This window comes from Pygocentrus nattereri, chromosome 8 (assembly GCF_015220715.1).
Source record: "Pygocentrus nattereri isolate fPygNat1 chromosome 8, fPygNat1.pri, whole genome shotgun sequence".
Taxonomy (NCBI): Eukaryota; Metazoa; Chordata; class Actinopteri; order Characiformes; family Serrasalmidae; genus Pygocentrus; species Pygocentrus nattereri.
The window spans coordinates 38,787,811-38,805,371 of NC_051218.1; the positions used below are offsets into that span (position 1 = coordinate 38,787,811).

General features: G+C 39.4%; 1 pseudogene; it reads left to right on the forward strand.

The window, feature by feature from the left end:
* Nucleotides 1-15,511: 15,511 nt before the first annotated feature.
* On the forward strand, nucleotides 15,512-15,627 carry LOC119263933 (annotated as a pseudogene).
* The last annotated feature ends 1,934 nt before the right edge of the window (nucleotides 15,628-17,561 follow it).

Genomic DNA, 17,561 nt, shown 5'->3' on the forward strand with positions numbered 1-17,561 from the left:
GTTTAGTTAAGTTATGTCTGTCCCTCGATACCCCTGTGTTGGCTCCTTGACCCTGGACTGTCTTGACCCCGAGTATGAATTTGCCCATAATAAATCTCGCTTATCTCAGCATATGCGTCTGCCTCATCATCACTCCACGGCGTTACAGTAAGTCTGCGTTTTTGTTTAAATTACATTTTTTAGCCTATACTAAGACATTAGCACATACTGAGACATATTTACAGCCAAGATGAAAAGTTACTTCAGTAAAATGGACACAAAATGTTGTGGATCCCAAAGTGGATTGATATTTGTTGAAAGGACGAAATGGCTCATTTTAACATTTTGCAACTCCTGGTATATTCTAATAGTCAAAAGGCCAAACAGGGGTCATGGTGTCCAAGGCAACATGTTCATGCTGATGGATCTGCCCAGAGTCTGAACCTTTTAGCACCTCGGTAAGTTGCCTTAAAAGAAAAGCAGTCTTAGTAGGGATGTGCAGGGAAAGTGACACTGCAACTAAAACGTTTCTTTACACATTGAATTTATGGAAACTCCGAAATGTTAAATAAATGAAACCGTGCAATTACATAATCAAAACATTTGTTCTTTTCAGTTTGAAGATTTACCAAATTATATATTTAATTTCCTAGCTTGTGACTTGAAAACAGAAAATTCACACGCTCATTTCAAAGAAGTTTTTTCAGCTAGAAAGAGAGACTGACAGAGTGCACTAATGGAAGGAATGCATTAGAAGAAGCAGGGAAGAAGAGCGCTTAGTTTATAAGTTCAAGATCTTAGAGAACAAACCTTTAAAAGGGGAATTCCATTGATTCTCCAAACTTTCTGCATAGTTTAGTTGAGGAGGTGTAGATAAAGTCATTCAGAGTGGTTTGATGAGAAACATACTTGGGTATCTTTATGGAAATGACCCTAGGGTTACAATCTACGAATACCACCTACTAGAATCTTCATGTGTCACCTCAGTTTTTATATGTAATGTCGATAATGATCATTTTTTTTCTTTTGGGAGTATTTTTCTTTACAACATCCTGTATGTACCTCGCTACCGTGAAGAGATTTTAACAGTATGATTTAGACCAAAGATCCATCTCATAACTGTCATAAAACAGTGTCGCAGACATTAGGCAATGTATTCATAACCACTTCATGTAGCAGCTTTCTTTATAATAAAGTATTTACATTCTTTACTTGTATAGAATATACTTCTTTATAATAATAAATATGCATAGCATATATTTCAATAAGATAATGATTTAACCCACATCTTAATGATTTAATAAGGACAAAACAAAAATTGAGCTCTCTTTTAATTAGTCTTTCACTGCTTACAGTTCAAATTTCGTGATCTTTTGAAAATGAGTCCACCAGGCATTCAAAAAGTGAGCTAAACCCCTACAGATTATCTTGGGATAAGAAAATTAAGACAGAGGATTCTGGAATTGCTGTGCTGTTTTAAATGAAATGTATTATATAGTTTGCATTCAGTTTATATTCTTTATCTGCAGGTTCATGTCTGGATGGCTGACACATTTCCCCTTGATTTAATGTTAGGAATCAACACAAAATTATTTATTTACCTGCAAAAGAAAAGCTATACATATATGTACACAGAAACATGGCTTCAGTAGTCACCAAATTGATTTTTGTCTCAATTTTTCAGAGGACAATTGAACAGTTAGTCAGTGTGTGTTGGGGACAGTAAAATAAAATAAAATAAATAATAAAATGAATAAATAGTTTTTAAGTGATAGCAGTTCTTGGTTGGGACAAGAGACTAAATTTAGCCAGACCAATGACCAAGATGAATCCAAGTCTGGGTACAGCGACTATCGAGTCCAAGACATTAGAAAAACGTTCTCGAATCTGGCCTGTGTGTTACAGCACTTCGCTAGGTATTATGGAATGGTAATTAATTTTCCAAGCATGGCTCCTGATTTATTTTCTTTTAATGAATCAATTACTGAGATTGGCCATGTGTGAAATCTTTTCTAAATATATTTAATGGACTTTTCTAGGTTGGAGCTGTGAAAATGTTCCCAAATAAGTAAGTACATCAAATAGTCACAGATCACTCGACATCTAGTGTGAACCAATGCTCATCCATCATCATCTTCACCCTTTCTTCACCCCAGTGAAGAAACACAGATATTCCGGAGTTATAGCAGAATGTACACAAATCCACCTTTGTCAGCAGAAACATCAAAAACAAGCCTGTTTTAAAGTTTGCTTTTAAACACAAGGCTATTCTAGAGGATTCTGAGCTAGAATTGGTGGCTTATTTGTATTTAATAGAATCATCATGTATGTTGCATTTAAACTCTGCAAATCAATCCATCCATCCATCCATCCATTTTCTAAGCCGCTTCTCTGTCAGGGTTGCGGGGGAGGGGGGGTGCTGGAGCCTATCCCAGCGGTCATCGGGCGCAAGGCAGGATAAACCCTGGACAGGTCGCCAGTCCATTGCAGGGCATAAACTCTGCAAATATTGAAGTAAAACAATTTTATTCTTATATTTTGGTTGGAAACATTTTAGGTAGGTAAATGCAGCCAAGTGAGCTCTGTCATTGTTTAGGCCTTCAGGAGCTGGAAAGAAGACCTTACACAAATCGAATACCAACAAAACTAAGAAGTGAGAGTGGAATCAATCACATTTTGGTTCGGAATGGGTGGTGCTCTCAAGAGAATAAAAAATAACACCCTTCTTGTCTAGACCACATCTTTCTAGAAGTTCTAGAAACATCATTGACTGTGAGTATATGTGGTAGTGTAACCAGGCTTCAGTAGTTTAAAGTGAAAAATGTACAGTGGAAAACCTGCTATTAGCTCTCTGCTTTAGCCTTTATATGGCAACAAAAGGGTTAAAACAGCAATGCAATTCACCATCACATCTCAGTAGGACTTAGCCTGTGTGTCCAGAGTAACTCCATGGAGATTCAGCAGTTATTTAGTCCAGTTTAGAAAGCAACCATTCAGATCATGCATTTACATCCATTTAAATGGCTCACTGCACATGTATGTATCTAGAGCTTGAGTGTCTCAGACAGTCCTCTGATTGACTCAGACTCTGAGTTTAGGGCTGGTGATTAGAAATTTACAGCTAAAACCACATTAAAACCACCATAATGACACAAACTTTTATATAATGTATGGCCGGACGCTGACCATGTGCTCCATGCCTACTTCAGAGGGACTGTTCCAATTAACTTGGACTACAGTCTTGCCCTCAAAATCACACAAACAGGCCCTAAAACACATCTTAACAGATGAAGAATAACAAATATGATCTATATTATTATAAAATTAATCATATTTAGCTCTGTCTTTTAGTGTAAATTGATTTTGAGTATTGACAATATCTGATATTAAAAATGCAATTCAATTAATCAAAAATTAAGTCTATTTAGCTGTTTTTGAGTTTTTGCATGTAGCATAAATCCAAGAGGACAGAGGAAAAAAAAACTAAACTAAGTAAACTAGCAATAGCGTAATGCTAACAGAAAGCAGCGCTATCAGAAAACACTTAAGGACACGTTTAGAAAATATTCTGGAGGCTATTTTTGTGCGTTACATTAATGAGCCAAACTTAGGTCTAACACCAATAGTCATGGTCCTTTACTCATATAAGTAGCCTTTTATGTTTTGCCCACCACAACCTCTTAAAGCCCCTAAAAAACCCAACTAGTAAGGAAAACTGAACCTCAGACTGCTTCTTAGACAAGACGACAGACTGAGTTCATTCCCTTTTTTATTCTTCTCACAGAACTTTGTTCATAATATCGAGTATCATAACCTCTCTAACACTCATTATAATGGAATAAAATACAGTTTGGCCATAAAGCAGCTTCTCATCTTCCTAGTAGTAAGTTAGTAACATGTATGGCATTAACAGTACAGCTATTGCTCTGGTCTATGAAAATGTAGCTGCAGCATAAAGATTATTATTCTATCATAAAGCCATTCAGGCCTCTGCATTAGCTAAATTGAAATTATATTTTCAACCCCCGCTCGAGTTGCTCCCAGCAAGACATTTCAAGTTGTGCATTTATTCATAACCACTGAAAACCAGCACTAATAAGTCAGTCCAGCAGGAGAAAAATAGCAATTATATTCTAACATATATTTATATGTTATTGAAGATACAGGTTCATAGAATATGACTCATTCATCTAGAATATCAATAGTTCTCTAAAAGTTCTTTATTCTGCCATTTGAAACTACACAGCTCATTATTGATCACAGTGGGACTTTGGTAAGAAATACAGAGTTGGGTTATGACTGATGTGTATGATTTCTTGTTGGAGTTGATCACTTGTGTGGGTTTGGGCCTCAAAAGCTGCTTGAAAAATCGAATTGTGAAAGTTTACAAGGTGTTTTTTTTTTTTTTTTGGTTAAAGTTCTTCTCTGAATATTTAATGAGTCAGTGTTCAAGAACGGGGTGGCGCGGTGGGTAGCAGCAAGGAGGGCCTGGGTTCGATTCCCCGCCCAGGCAACCGGGGTCCTCTCCGTGCGGAGTTTGCATGTTCTCCCCGTGTCTGCGTGGGTTTCCTCCGGGTTCTCTGGTTTCCTCCCACAGTCCAAAGACATGCAATCAGGCCAATTGGACATGCTACATTGCCCCTAGGTGCGAGTGATTGTGTATGTCTGTCTGTCTGCCCTGCGATGGACTGGCGACCTGTCCAGGGTGGGACCTGTCCACTGGGATAGCCCTCCCCCCCCCGTGACCCTGAGGGAGAAGCGGCTTAGAAAATGTGTGTGTGTGTGTGTGTGTGTGTGTGTTCAAGAACTCCAGGTGTTGTGGTCATGGAGGTTTTACCTCAGCGTCAGATTCACAGCTCATGGTCATTAATTATAGCTCAAGCCTTCACCTGAAGTTGCTGTGTCAGGGCTCCTGTGGTGTACTTGTGTTCTTGAACTTGCGACGTTTACTCTCATGTACTACGGCTGTGCTTAAGTGAACGTTAAACTGTCCATTAAGTTCTTTAATTCTAACACTTCGCTTAAACCCTACTTAATTTAACATTGACACAACATGCCGCAAACATGTCATGGCAGATGTAATATGCTCTCATGAGTTTTCATGATAGATTATATCCCCTGATATAGCGATTACAGTAAGTTTTCATGATATTTCATAATGTTTGATGCCATGAGTCATAGGTAAGGTATCTCCAGCTCCTGCTGCCTCAGCAGAGCTAGGAAAATAACCAAGAACTCGTACAATCCTGGTCACCAACTGTTCAATCTCCTGCCATCTGGCAGACAGTACATTGCATTAAAACAGACTTAAGGACAGTAGACACTGGAATAAGCAAATATGATATGAGGACTAGTGCCACTTGTTGATTTTTTTTTTAGTTGTATAGCTTATTCCCAGATAGCAGACAATTTTGGGCTGATTCTGGCTTTCCTATGTGAGTGTTTGTTGACTACCGGGTAGATGTTAGGCATGCAGGCCAGAATAGGGGCATATCCTGGACAACTACATGCCATTTTGCCTCAAGTCTGCATTTGTAGGACACTTCTAGTGTGAATATTGTAGACCAAATATGTAGTTGGGCCAGATTGGGACTACATTTGGGCTATTCTCTATAGTTCTACTCATTTTACAGTGTGTGTGGGCCAGATCTGGGCTAAGAATCCAGCCATATACTGGGCCAGAACAGACCAAGGATGTGGCCCACAAGTGAGTCAGACAAATTTTGCTAACTTGGATGTTAAAAGCACCTTTTGCATGCTCCCAAGTGGCGCAACCATCTAAGAGTTGGCCCTATCATCAGGAGATCTTGAGTTCGGTCCTACAAACTACTTTAAGAACTTAATCCCGTATCCCAAAGTCTAGTTATATGGTAAGTGGAGCTGATAAAATGGACAGTGAGTGTAGATACAAGTATAGTTTTTATGTTATGGCTGATTGGTGTAGACAATCATTTAAGTAGGTGATGCAGTGATGTCTGGGCATAAAAGGAGCATTCAGGAAAGGCCTAGTCTTTAATAGGAAACTAAGGGCTGCAGTTTGCCAATTTTAGCCACAATATATATAAAAGCAACTGATTTAGGTATTTTACTTTCTACAGAGAAAGGACAAAGAGGCATCCACATTGTTACCAGTGTAAGTGTGATATTTCCACCTTTAGTTCTTGTTAAATGAATTTTGCTAAAGTGAACCTGAAAGGGAACCAACTGCACATGATCTCAGTCCTCTTCATGTTCACAATGTAAGTGAACTACAAACAGGACGTTTTTTCTTGCTGGTCCTTTGAGATCACAGATCACTTCTTGTTCAGACCACAACTTCAGAACTCAGACCCTTTTCACACCACTCACGGTGTGCACAGCGCTCGCAAAGTGGGCAACAATCTCTGATAAATCTAACCGTTTAGGTGGGCAGAGGAACTACCAGACACTCCTACTGCTCTCCTACTGGCCACACTGAAATGACTGGCCAAAGTTCATCGGGCAAAATTGGAAAAATGACGCAGCATGTCTACCGCAGTGGGTTCCATTTTCAGCTGTGCTCCTTACTGAATTCAACTTAGCAAACCTGTGTCTCTGCCATGAAATAGTGTATTTGAAAGAGCAGAGGTGAATTTTCAGCTTTGCGTTGGAAGCATTTACAGAATGAGCCTTTAACATGGTAAAATCACACAGGCTCTCGCATCTTATCACTTCAACATGTCAGGCCTGCTGTGTTGTCGCTTTATCCTAGGTAGCACCTTATAAATTATCCTTGGTGGTCTGTTTTACCTGCTGAAGTGCTGGAAGTCTGTGGCTGTGTGTACGGTGAGTCTCAAGGTCTTCACCATAAAGTGAAGCAAAAGCGAACTGGGGTCGTTCACAAGGCACAAATCATCTACCCACGAAACAAACTTCAAAAGGTGGCCTCAGCCCAAATTCAGAGGGGTCTGAGTTCATTTGTCGTGTTCACATATGCACAGAAAACTAAGACTGAGAGGTCTGAGTCCACTTTGGACACTAAATGCTCTGAAGTTCAAAAGCCACAGTCTGTCATGGTATACAGGTGCATTAGTGCCCATGGCATGAATAACTTGCACACCTGTGGCAGCACCATTACCGCTTAAATTGGACTTTTTATGGCTTTTGGCAGACGATCTTATCCAGAGCAATTTACAATTCAGTCATGTTTTATACATGTGGCCGAAGGCGGTGTTAGGAGTCTTGCCCAAAGACTCAGCATAGGGTACTTCCCAAGCGGGGGACTGAACTGAAGTCTACAACATGGGAAGCAGAGGTGTTACAATATACCATACAATACAGTATACTACAGTACAATATACCAACCTAGAAGCCATGAACCTATGCCCCCAAAGAGAGTAGAGCCTTAACCCAGCACCTTAGACCGCTCAGCCGATGCTGAAAAATGTGAGCAACAACATATGGAGTAACAAATGCTCTGTTCTTGACAAGCCACATTTTCTATGTTTTACAACGTAGAAGGTTGCCGGTTCGATCCCCTGAGCCGACAGCATGTGACTGACGCACTCTTGAGCGAGGCACCTAACCCTCAACTGCTCCCTGGACACCATAGATAGGGCTGCCCATTGCTGTGGGCAAGTGTAATGTGTATATCACTAGTGTGTATGTGGGTGTTTCACTGCATGGATGGGTTAAAATGAGGAGGTGAAATTTCCATGTTGTGGGACTAATAAGGGTAAGGTAACATCATGGCGTCATCTCCACACACAACGAAGGCCCTGTATGGTGGAGCAGCAGTCTTTAGTCTCCAAACATTTCCTAAATATTTTTTAAATTAAAAGGTTATGTAACAGTGGTAAACATGCTCCTGTCTCAACTTTTTGGACCTCTTGCAAGCAAATGTGGAATAAGTATGTCTAGAATAAAACACCAAATATGTTTTTCTACTGTTTTCAGTTTAATACAGATCAAGCAGAATTTAATCACAGCTTTCGGTTTTCATTTTCATTTCACATACTGTACCAACTTTTTTGGAATCCAAGCCAATCCACTTTCTTAGGAATCCAATCCAGTCTAGTTTCATAGTGTAGCGGCTTTTCTACACTAGAAAAGATGCAGAAAGTGTTTTGAAATTAGGTCAGACAGTGAAAAAAGCAATTTAGAAAATAATGACTGGCTTTAATATACACACATCTTTAATACTAGTGAGTTGTTTTCTTGTTACAGCTGTTACAAGGAATCGATAAACTTGTGCCTTATCAACACCAGAAGAAAAATCACTTAGCTTTATCGCTTTGGCTCTTTCCCACTGCAGTCTGACAGCTATATCAGTGATTGGGCTGAGTGTGTGCCTGTGTACATCAGGAGGGAGCGAGAGAAAGAATTGCAGGTAGGATTTCTAGAACCGTACAAAGTGAAGAACTATTGCTGTCTCTTTTTTAACTCTTTCAGACAGACTCAGACACATTGAAAAAGAGATCTTGTGAGCATCAGAGAAGCAAACCTGAAGGGACAGAAAGGATTTGCTTCTAAACGACAACTTACAGCATTGGAATTAATTCAAATGAGGCCTGTTAAAGGAATACTCCACGGTTTTCCAATCCATTCTCTTTCTGCTCCATCTGTAGCTTATAGTCAATTACCACAGACAGTCTTTTTGACATGTCTCCCTGTACTTCACAGGACAGATAAGCCATTGACTCAAAAACACGCTTACAATAGAAATCAATGGGCAGGTGCTCAGACAGCTCCCTGTGGGTTCCATTAATTGTGATTTTCTGTTCTTTTGAATACAAGAAATTGATCACCAGATTGATGGAGCAGATTGAGTTTAGATTGAAAAACACTAGAGTGTTTATTTTACGCCACATGTTGTCATAGTATCAGGCATTTGACTGATACTGATGCCAAGTGTAGTAGCACAGTGCTTAATACGAGAAATAACAAACATTCTAAAATACCAAGTATTACAACATTCAAAGCAGTGCCCCTTGTTGGAATATCCAATGTTTGGACTGTACACAGAAAAATATTTACATTTCTGTTCATTTTTTCTCTTTGAATGCTATGAAAATCAAATAAGCAACAAGCATGACTAGCACAACCTCATTCAGCATCTTCTGCAGGGAAAATAAAAGAACTGTTTAGCAAAAAAAATCTAGGCACTAAGCAGTTACAGGCCTCAAATTCTCCTTTCATGAGTAGGATACTTGAAAAAGCAGTATTCAGTCAGCTTAACAATCTCATCAGTCTAATCAGAGTACAGAGGCTGCTCGAACTAAGATAGAGAATGACCTTAAACTCAATACTCAGGGTCTCGGCTCTTATTCTGTTAGATCTGAATGCTGCGTTTGACACAATTGACTACAGTATTCTAATCAATTGGCTAGAAACCTGAGCTAGTCTCTCTGAATGTGCCCTCAGTTGGTTTCCAACATGTACTACAGGAAGATGGCTTTATCTCAGAGTTATAAATTATGTGTCAAAGAAATGTGACATATCTTTTGGTGTTGTTCAAGGAGGCTGTCTTTGTTCATTATATACAATCAGAGAGCACAGAATTTTCATAGCTTTCATATGACAGATGCTATATGAATAAAGACTATTATTGTTATTATTTCATGCTGACATTGCAATATTGATAGATACCAGGCATCAACATGGGCAGGTAAATTTGTAGTGTGATGGCTGGCTTATCCCCAGTGGGGACCAAAATGGCAGTTCCCTTGTTCAGGCACCAGAATTCTGTGGGATAAACCACTGGCCAAGCACAAGATGTGGACTCACAAGATGTGAATGCATAGCAGCATAGACATGAGAGCATGGACAAGACAAACGACAGCAACATCATTAACAGTTTCATTAGAGGGTCAAGGCCAAACAAAAGGAACATCAGAGCAGGATCTTCAAACAAAAGAGAGTTTCATGAAAGTAAAGGGGAACGCAGTCACCAGTCAATACTCGAGAAACCAGAACTGAAGTCTTGATAAAGGTGCTAATACCGGCTTAGTCTGAGACATGCACATAGCGGAGTGAACTCAAGACTGAGCACTGTCTGCAGTGTCTGAGCACCCCTTAACTAGGGTGCCCACTTCTGTTACCACTCAGCTCTAATGACCCCTTAGTGGCACCTGCACTACCCCTAGTGGCTAGAGATGGCCTAGCATGAAAGGGCATTATGAAATTATCCAAAACACTAGTAGACATACCCTACATAAGAACACACACACACACACACACATTTTCTAAGCTGCTTCTCCCTCAGGGTTGCGGGGGGTGCTGGAGCCTATCCCAGCGGTCATTGGGCGGAAGGCCATAAGAAGACAGGTCTCAGCAGATAGCTAACAGGCTAGCAGACTACACTAATATTCAGAGTTAAGCTTAAATTATTGAAGAATTCACTCTAAAACTACACCATACAAAATAAAGAATATGTTGCCTGCATGTTTTTGGTGGATGTGTCTTGAGCGGCAACTAAACCCAGTGTGAGAAAATGACGCACCATTAGCCTGATGCTCCCATTAAGCAGGAAATTGTATGGCGATACTAGCGGTCATTAGTGCTGTGCAATGACTTGATAAGAAAAGCTACTTATAAGGCAAGGTTTGTCCATAAAACACTGCTTCATTATGGTATGTTCATGGTAAACAATCAAGGCCCAAATGTTAAGCTGTTTTCTAGTTCATTACAATCAAACCTTTTTTTTCAATCATTACACTGGGATGCTACTTTGAATCATGTCGCTTGGATCGCCTTATGATTTCCCTGATTCATGGTGGTCACAATCAGGAGAATGTATCATCTCTGTTCCCCTTCAGCTGAATTGGCCATTTTTAAATATTTATATAATAAGGTCAAAAAGACACGGCTGGCCAGCCTGGCTTATTCTCATTCTCTATGAAAGACGCACTATTATAGTGAATTATTCAACATATTTTAATCACTCAACCCAGTCATCATAAGCGACTATGACCCACCGATAGTATTCTGTTGATGTGCAAATAGTAATTTGGTCAAAAGCCCCTGCCCTTTAATCGGATAAGGGCAGCAGCATCACTCACACATCGACACTTTGGCCTGGTTACGCTCTAGAATCGATAGAGGTTCATGAGGTGCGTTGCATTGCAGTTCATGCCCATTAGAATGCTTCTCTCATACACTCGCTGTGAGTGGCTCCATTTGTCTGGCACTGCTACACTTGGCTAATCATAAACGCTCCACAGAACTCCCTCTGCTTGTGCATGTAGCATTAAGCTGTCTTGTTACGTGGCAGCGAGGTAGTGTGTGCTTTGGAAGCTGTTTTTACATCAAGACTTTCGATTTTGTAGTCGCTGTTGTGTTCATTGATGTGTAGGGTTTAAAACTGGAGAAAAAGGCGGACGAATTTGTGCAGATCACAGAATAACCACAAAATGGATAGTTTGTCCCCTTGGAATTATAAGGTTGTATTTGCATTCTGAGCAGTTTTGAGATATTAAGCTTAAAAGATTTTGCATTCCAAATAGGGAAACTGATTTATGGAACACGTCTCTTTAATACATGAAAATGAAAAATGCAAGTAGAACCTTCTAATCCTAAGAACTCACTTTCTGCTTGGAATTATGAGGCTCTATCTGGCAAAAGAGGCTATCTATCTACAAAGGAGCTTCTTCCCACAAGCCATCACTCTCTTGAACAGTTAAAATATTAAACAACAATATTCCAGCTTCAATCTGCACTTCTACATATACTGGTATATAGTATCAAGTTCAACTCCATCCTCTGGAACCGCCGTCTCAAACCCGTGCTTGTTTGTTCTAGCATCTTACTTACCAGCTGTATTACCCCACCTATCTGACTGTCACCTCACTGATCCCTTTCTCTGCCACTGTACACCCTCTAACTGCTGCTGCACTCAGCACTTTAACTTTAGACCCATACTTTGCACATTGTAAGGTTTACAGGTATGACTGTGTGTGTCTGAGTGGGTGTGTGTGTTTGTGAGTGAATGATAGTAGGAATGCATGTTTTCATTTATTTTGTTATATTTTATATTTATTTTATCTCATTCCCTATATGTGAATGTCTGTCTGATTCTGTGTACTGTGAGCTCCTATAACCAAAACCAAACTCCTTCTATGAGTAGCATACCTGGCCAATAAAGCTTGATTCTGATTCTGATTCTGATTCTGAAAACATGCAAAGGAGCACAAACAGTTTATGTATTATCGTTTATATTACTTAGATTTTTAGGACTTTTTTCTTATTTTAGGATGAATCTTCTTCTTATTCAAAAAAAGCATTCATTGATGGATTAAGTATGAAGGTCAGTGCTAAATATTTCGTCCAGTGCAGAGGTAAATTTTTGGTAGGAGCCATTCATTTAGGTGTTTCACAACAATAGCTACTGTAATAAACTGTGCCAGGAAGTCAGTGTAGCAGGTCAATCTAAAGGCAGTGTGAGGTTTGGTTTCATATCAGAAATGTGACTTAATGCAACAAAATAGCTTAATTTGGCAGAAAGAAGAGAAAGAAAAGATGAATGAATGAAGTTAATGTTCATTTTGTCATTAATACCCCATCAATTAAAATCTTCAGTATGTAATCACATTTAAGGCTTAATTTTTCTAACTTCTTCCATGTTGTAGAAAACCTACCCCACTGAGCAGTGCAGCGACATGCCAAAGCAGCAGAGCCTGATTGGTCCTCTTGTGTGTAGATAGAACCTTATAGAACTAAGTTACAGTTTGGCTTTGGAGACAAAACCTTGTCTTTTATAAATAAAGAATCTAAAAATGTGTATAACTCAAAAAAATAAAAAAGAATACCTCATATAATGTTAGGAAGTTGTCAAATAATAAGAATAGGTGAGGGGGAGGAGTTTTAGTTGTACAATCTGATTGGCTGAGCCACCTCATTCTCATCATAACATACACTGAACACAAGAATGAAATGATCTATGCGGCAGGTTATTCGTAGTTATTACACTGTTCATGAAATGATATTTGATAATAGGTTTGCTTGGCAATCATAGACCAGAATGCTGTATTTTATATGCATCAAATCAGTTTTGAGTCAGAGTTTTGAGTTTTACATGAAGTCAAAGCAGAAAGAATGTTTCTACTGTTTGTTAACGTTACTTTATTAAATATGCTAATGAGCTCATCTGCTCATTTGTGTTACTTAATACAACTGTGTGTTTTGTTGGTTATACGAGTGGATCAGACACAGCAGGGCTGCTGTGACACCACAATGTCACTCCTGGACTGAGAATAGTCCACCCACCAAAAATATTCCGCTAACAGCGTTCTGTGGGCATCGTCCTGTGACCACTGATGAAGGACTAGAGGATGACCAATACAAACTGTGAGGCAACAGATGAGCTATTTTCTCTGACTTTGCATCTACAAAGTGCACTGACAAGGTAGGAGTGTCTGATAGAGCGGACAATGAGTGGACACAGTGTTTAAAAACTCCAGCAACACCGCTATGTCTGATCCATTCGGACCAGCACAACACACACTAACAACCACCCCCATGTCAGTTTTACTGCAGCGCAGAGAACGATCCACCACCCAAATAACGCCTGTGGTCCTGTGGGGGTCCTGACTATGGAAGAACAAGGTAAAAGAAGGCTAACAAAGTAAGCAGAGACAGAAACAAGACAGCTGAGACTGATCATAGAGGGGAGGAGAATTGAACACACATCAGGTGAGGGGTGTTACATGACGAGGCAGCAAGAAAACCAAACAAAGGCACATGACAGGCAAACTAGACTGAAAAGAGACAGGAGGGCAGATACTAAAGGAGGAACCAGGAGTAAAGAAGGAACGTAAACAAACAGGAGCCCATGACACATGGAAACTAAGACTACAGAGCAGGGCAGACATGTTACATCATGGAATTTTCAATTTTTCATTAAGGGCAGCTGCTGTGTCCAAAACATGTAGAAAAAGGGAATATGTTTAAAAACAAATACACAAACACTTTACAGTTATAAACTCATGCAACTGGGCTTGGGATTTTTTATATCACACAACTAATAACACACGTTTGATTGTGTTATGTAAATGTTTAGCAAAACAAAAACAATAATAATACCAAAAATGAACCAATCAAATGATCTCAATAGAAAAAAAATCGCTTTTACAGTTTTGCTTTAAGTGTTGAGATGGGGGAAATCAGGTAATGTCATGTTGACAATAGTCGCAGATCTGCACTGTTACAAGTGAAGGTTCTGTGCAGGTCAGTTTTCATTCCTCAAGGTGCAAACAATGTAAACGGTCCCTTAAAGGTACAGCAGTGCTTTTAATGTACAGCTGTGTACCTTATATATGTGTTTTTTTTCCTAGGTAAAAAGTACACATTTGTACCATTTCATAACCGAATGTTTTAAAACAGAACAGTAAAATAAAAAGGCTGGAGATGAGAGGCGGGTGTGTGGAGTCAGTAGAACTTAGAAAATATCATTATTATGGCACAATTATGTTCCCTGACTAAAGGTACTGAGATGTGCCGTTGATGGTACCACCCTAGTGACAAGAGGGGCTCTGCCCCAGTGACAGTTTCATACCTGTGTGAGAGTGTGGGATCAGAGATGGAATGAGGTGTATTATGGATCAAACTTTCTTCATCATGTATCTGCTTGCTCCAAAGTGCGGGAGATCATCAAAAACATTTTGAAATAGTGTGAGGTAATGAAACTTGTTCAGGGTAGTCGTGTGGCTTTTTTATGTTCAAAAAGTCTCAGAGGCAAAGATTAAAACACTGCACCTTTAGAATTTTGGTAAAAGCACCAAGAATGTTTATAATGCTTCATAATTTTATTGTTATTAAATATGCTGTTAAGCTATTATGCAAATATGTGTTGGCTAATATGCTTTTCTATGTAAGTATTAGTGGAAAATCTTTGTTGGTTATATGTGAACAGAAATTGTTGTGCAACAGTTTTGGTTCTGTTCAGGTACTAAACTATGTACATGTTCTATCAAAGGTACAACCGTGGTTTTAAGGTCAAGTTGTGCACTTTAAATAAGTTTTGATTAGTGGAAAAGTACATATTTATATCTTTTCATAACCTAATGTTCTAAAACAGATAAAAAACTAAAAGCCTGGAGACGCGACGGGGTGTGTGGAGTCAATACAATTTAGAAAATATAATTTCAAAGGATTATGGTACAGTTATGTTCTCTGACTAAAGGTATTAAGATGTATATGTGAGGGTACCACACCACTCACAAGAGGGGTACTGGCCCAGTGACAGATTGGTACCTTTTACTGAGTGATGCCCAAACCCAGTTGTCAACTAGTGCAACCTGGATTACCACAGATATTTGGTGGTCTGTTCTTCCCCTGTTAGCTGGACACTCAGGTAGCAGGCTACAACCAGTTCATCTGAAAGAATCCTATTTTTTAAAATGTGTGTGTGTGTGTGTGTATATATATATATATATATATATATATATATATAATGTTGAGTTAATTATCAACAACATTGTGGTTAGGGTTAAGGTTAGGAGTAGATGTACATTTAGCACTGAAGATTTAATAAACACCTTCACACTGAACTTGTGGTTCAGTTGCATGTAATAGATGTTTTGCTTCTCGGCCTTGGCTGAGATCAAGTGTAGTACCTTTTCTTATCAGTTTAATATCTGATATGTCCTCTATATGAGCTGGTATTGCAGTACCTCCGGGAATGGTGCACCTCCTTGTGGGCAGTCATGGGCTGGAGATTAGGGAACCAGCCTTGCTGGGAACAAACCAGGTTGCCCGTTTGATCACCTGAGCCAACAGTACATGACTAAGGTGCCCTTGAGCAAAGCGCCTGACTCCCAGGCACTGTGGATAGGGTTGCCCATTGCTCTGGGCAAGTGTGCTCACTGCCCCCTAGTGTGTGTCTTCACTAGTGTGTATGTGGTGTTTCACTGCACAGATGGGTTAGATTGCATAGGTGAAATTTCCCCTTTGTGGCACTAATAAGGGTCTCTTAATCTTATTTAGTTGAGTGTTACTTATAAACAGACAGGGCATTTTCAAAGTGGATCATTTAAATAACACACAACTTAAGGTTTAGTTGCATTTAACAGATATTTAGTTGAATTTTACTTAAAGGTATACTGAGCATTTACCAAGCATTTACAGTGGACCATCCAAAATTGACACTTACAGTATGTTCATCTTTAGCCATGGAATAATCACTGTCATGTACACCCTTTCACAATTTGTGTCTTTATATCCATCAGAGAGACGATGGTTATACTGAGATAATAGACTGAAAAAAAACTGAAAAAATCAGTATATGATGTTCTATTTTTAGCCACTAGTTTGAAAGATAATCACAGAGTCAAAGGTTGATGAGCCACAGTGCTGCCGGCCAAAATCCCAAAATGATGCAACAATGATCTGTGGGCATAATTTCATCAGCTCCCACCCAGGCCCACTTATCACTGCGATTCCACTGCAGAGAGGAACACTGAGAGTGAATTAGTAATGAAAACTGTTAACAAATGTTGAGAGGTGGCACAGAGGGAAAAAATCTCAACACATATCATCCAGCAGCTGCCAGGTCAGAGGAAAAAGAGGGGGAGAAGGTTTACAGAGAATGTAAGAAACATGACAATTGAACCATTAATTATTCAAAGAGAGCAGAAAATACAAGGAAGAAGTGTTTTGGCTTTGTACTTTTTCAGCCCCCAAAACAACATCGCTTGCTTATATATTGCCTAAATGAGCCAAGAAGAAAAGTATTAGCTCTCTTAATTATTTTATCCTCCTAGATATTAGTTTAGTTGTCTATTTTTAGAGGCTCATACAGAAGTCACTGTCCCTCCTGAGAAGACACAGCTAGAGCTTATGAAAGAGCAGCAGATGTGTTGGTCTCAGATGGTTGGAAAAGCTAAGAAAAACTAGGTAATTTCATTCAAATCCATTGTGGATTTGGAAGAAAAATGAAAGAACTATGAAACAGACAGTTGGAGCTATTCTCTTATTAGTATTATGCCAATGAAGCAGCGCCTTCTGTCTCTTAGCCCCAGGCTTTCAAAGCCATTACGACACCTCGCCCACCTCCCAATAAATAAATAAAGAAATAAGACATTACTGCCACCACGCCACATGCAGCAGGCTGGCTGTGCAAATTGAGAAATACAGTTTTAGCAGAAAAAGCAATGAGGAGAAAAGTTTGGTCGCTAGCAATTCAGGAGAAATAAAAGTTGGCTGGCAAAAGTTTTCAGATTAAAATCAACATTCATTTATCTGCTCTCCAATAACTTAAGAAAGCTCAAATCAAAGTTGACATGAAGGCCGAACAACGGCAAAATATAGAGTCAGTAACAAACCTCAGTTCCAAAAATGTTGGGACAGAATGTAAAATGCTGATAAGAACAGAACACTTTGATATGTAAATTCACTTTAACCTGTTTTGAAACCAAAACAGAAATTTGTGGAATGCTAAAAAAACCCTCTTGAACAGGTGATGCAATCTTGCCTGGCTACAAAAGCTTCCAAGAGCAACTAAAGCTGGTGTTACACTACACAACATTTATCCTGATTTCAGCCCCGATTCTCAGCCTGGGTGCGTTAGTGCTGGTCGGCTCTAGTCTGAAGAGTTTGGGGTCAGTGGACAGCTGGCGAGAGGGTAAAGT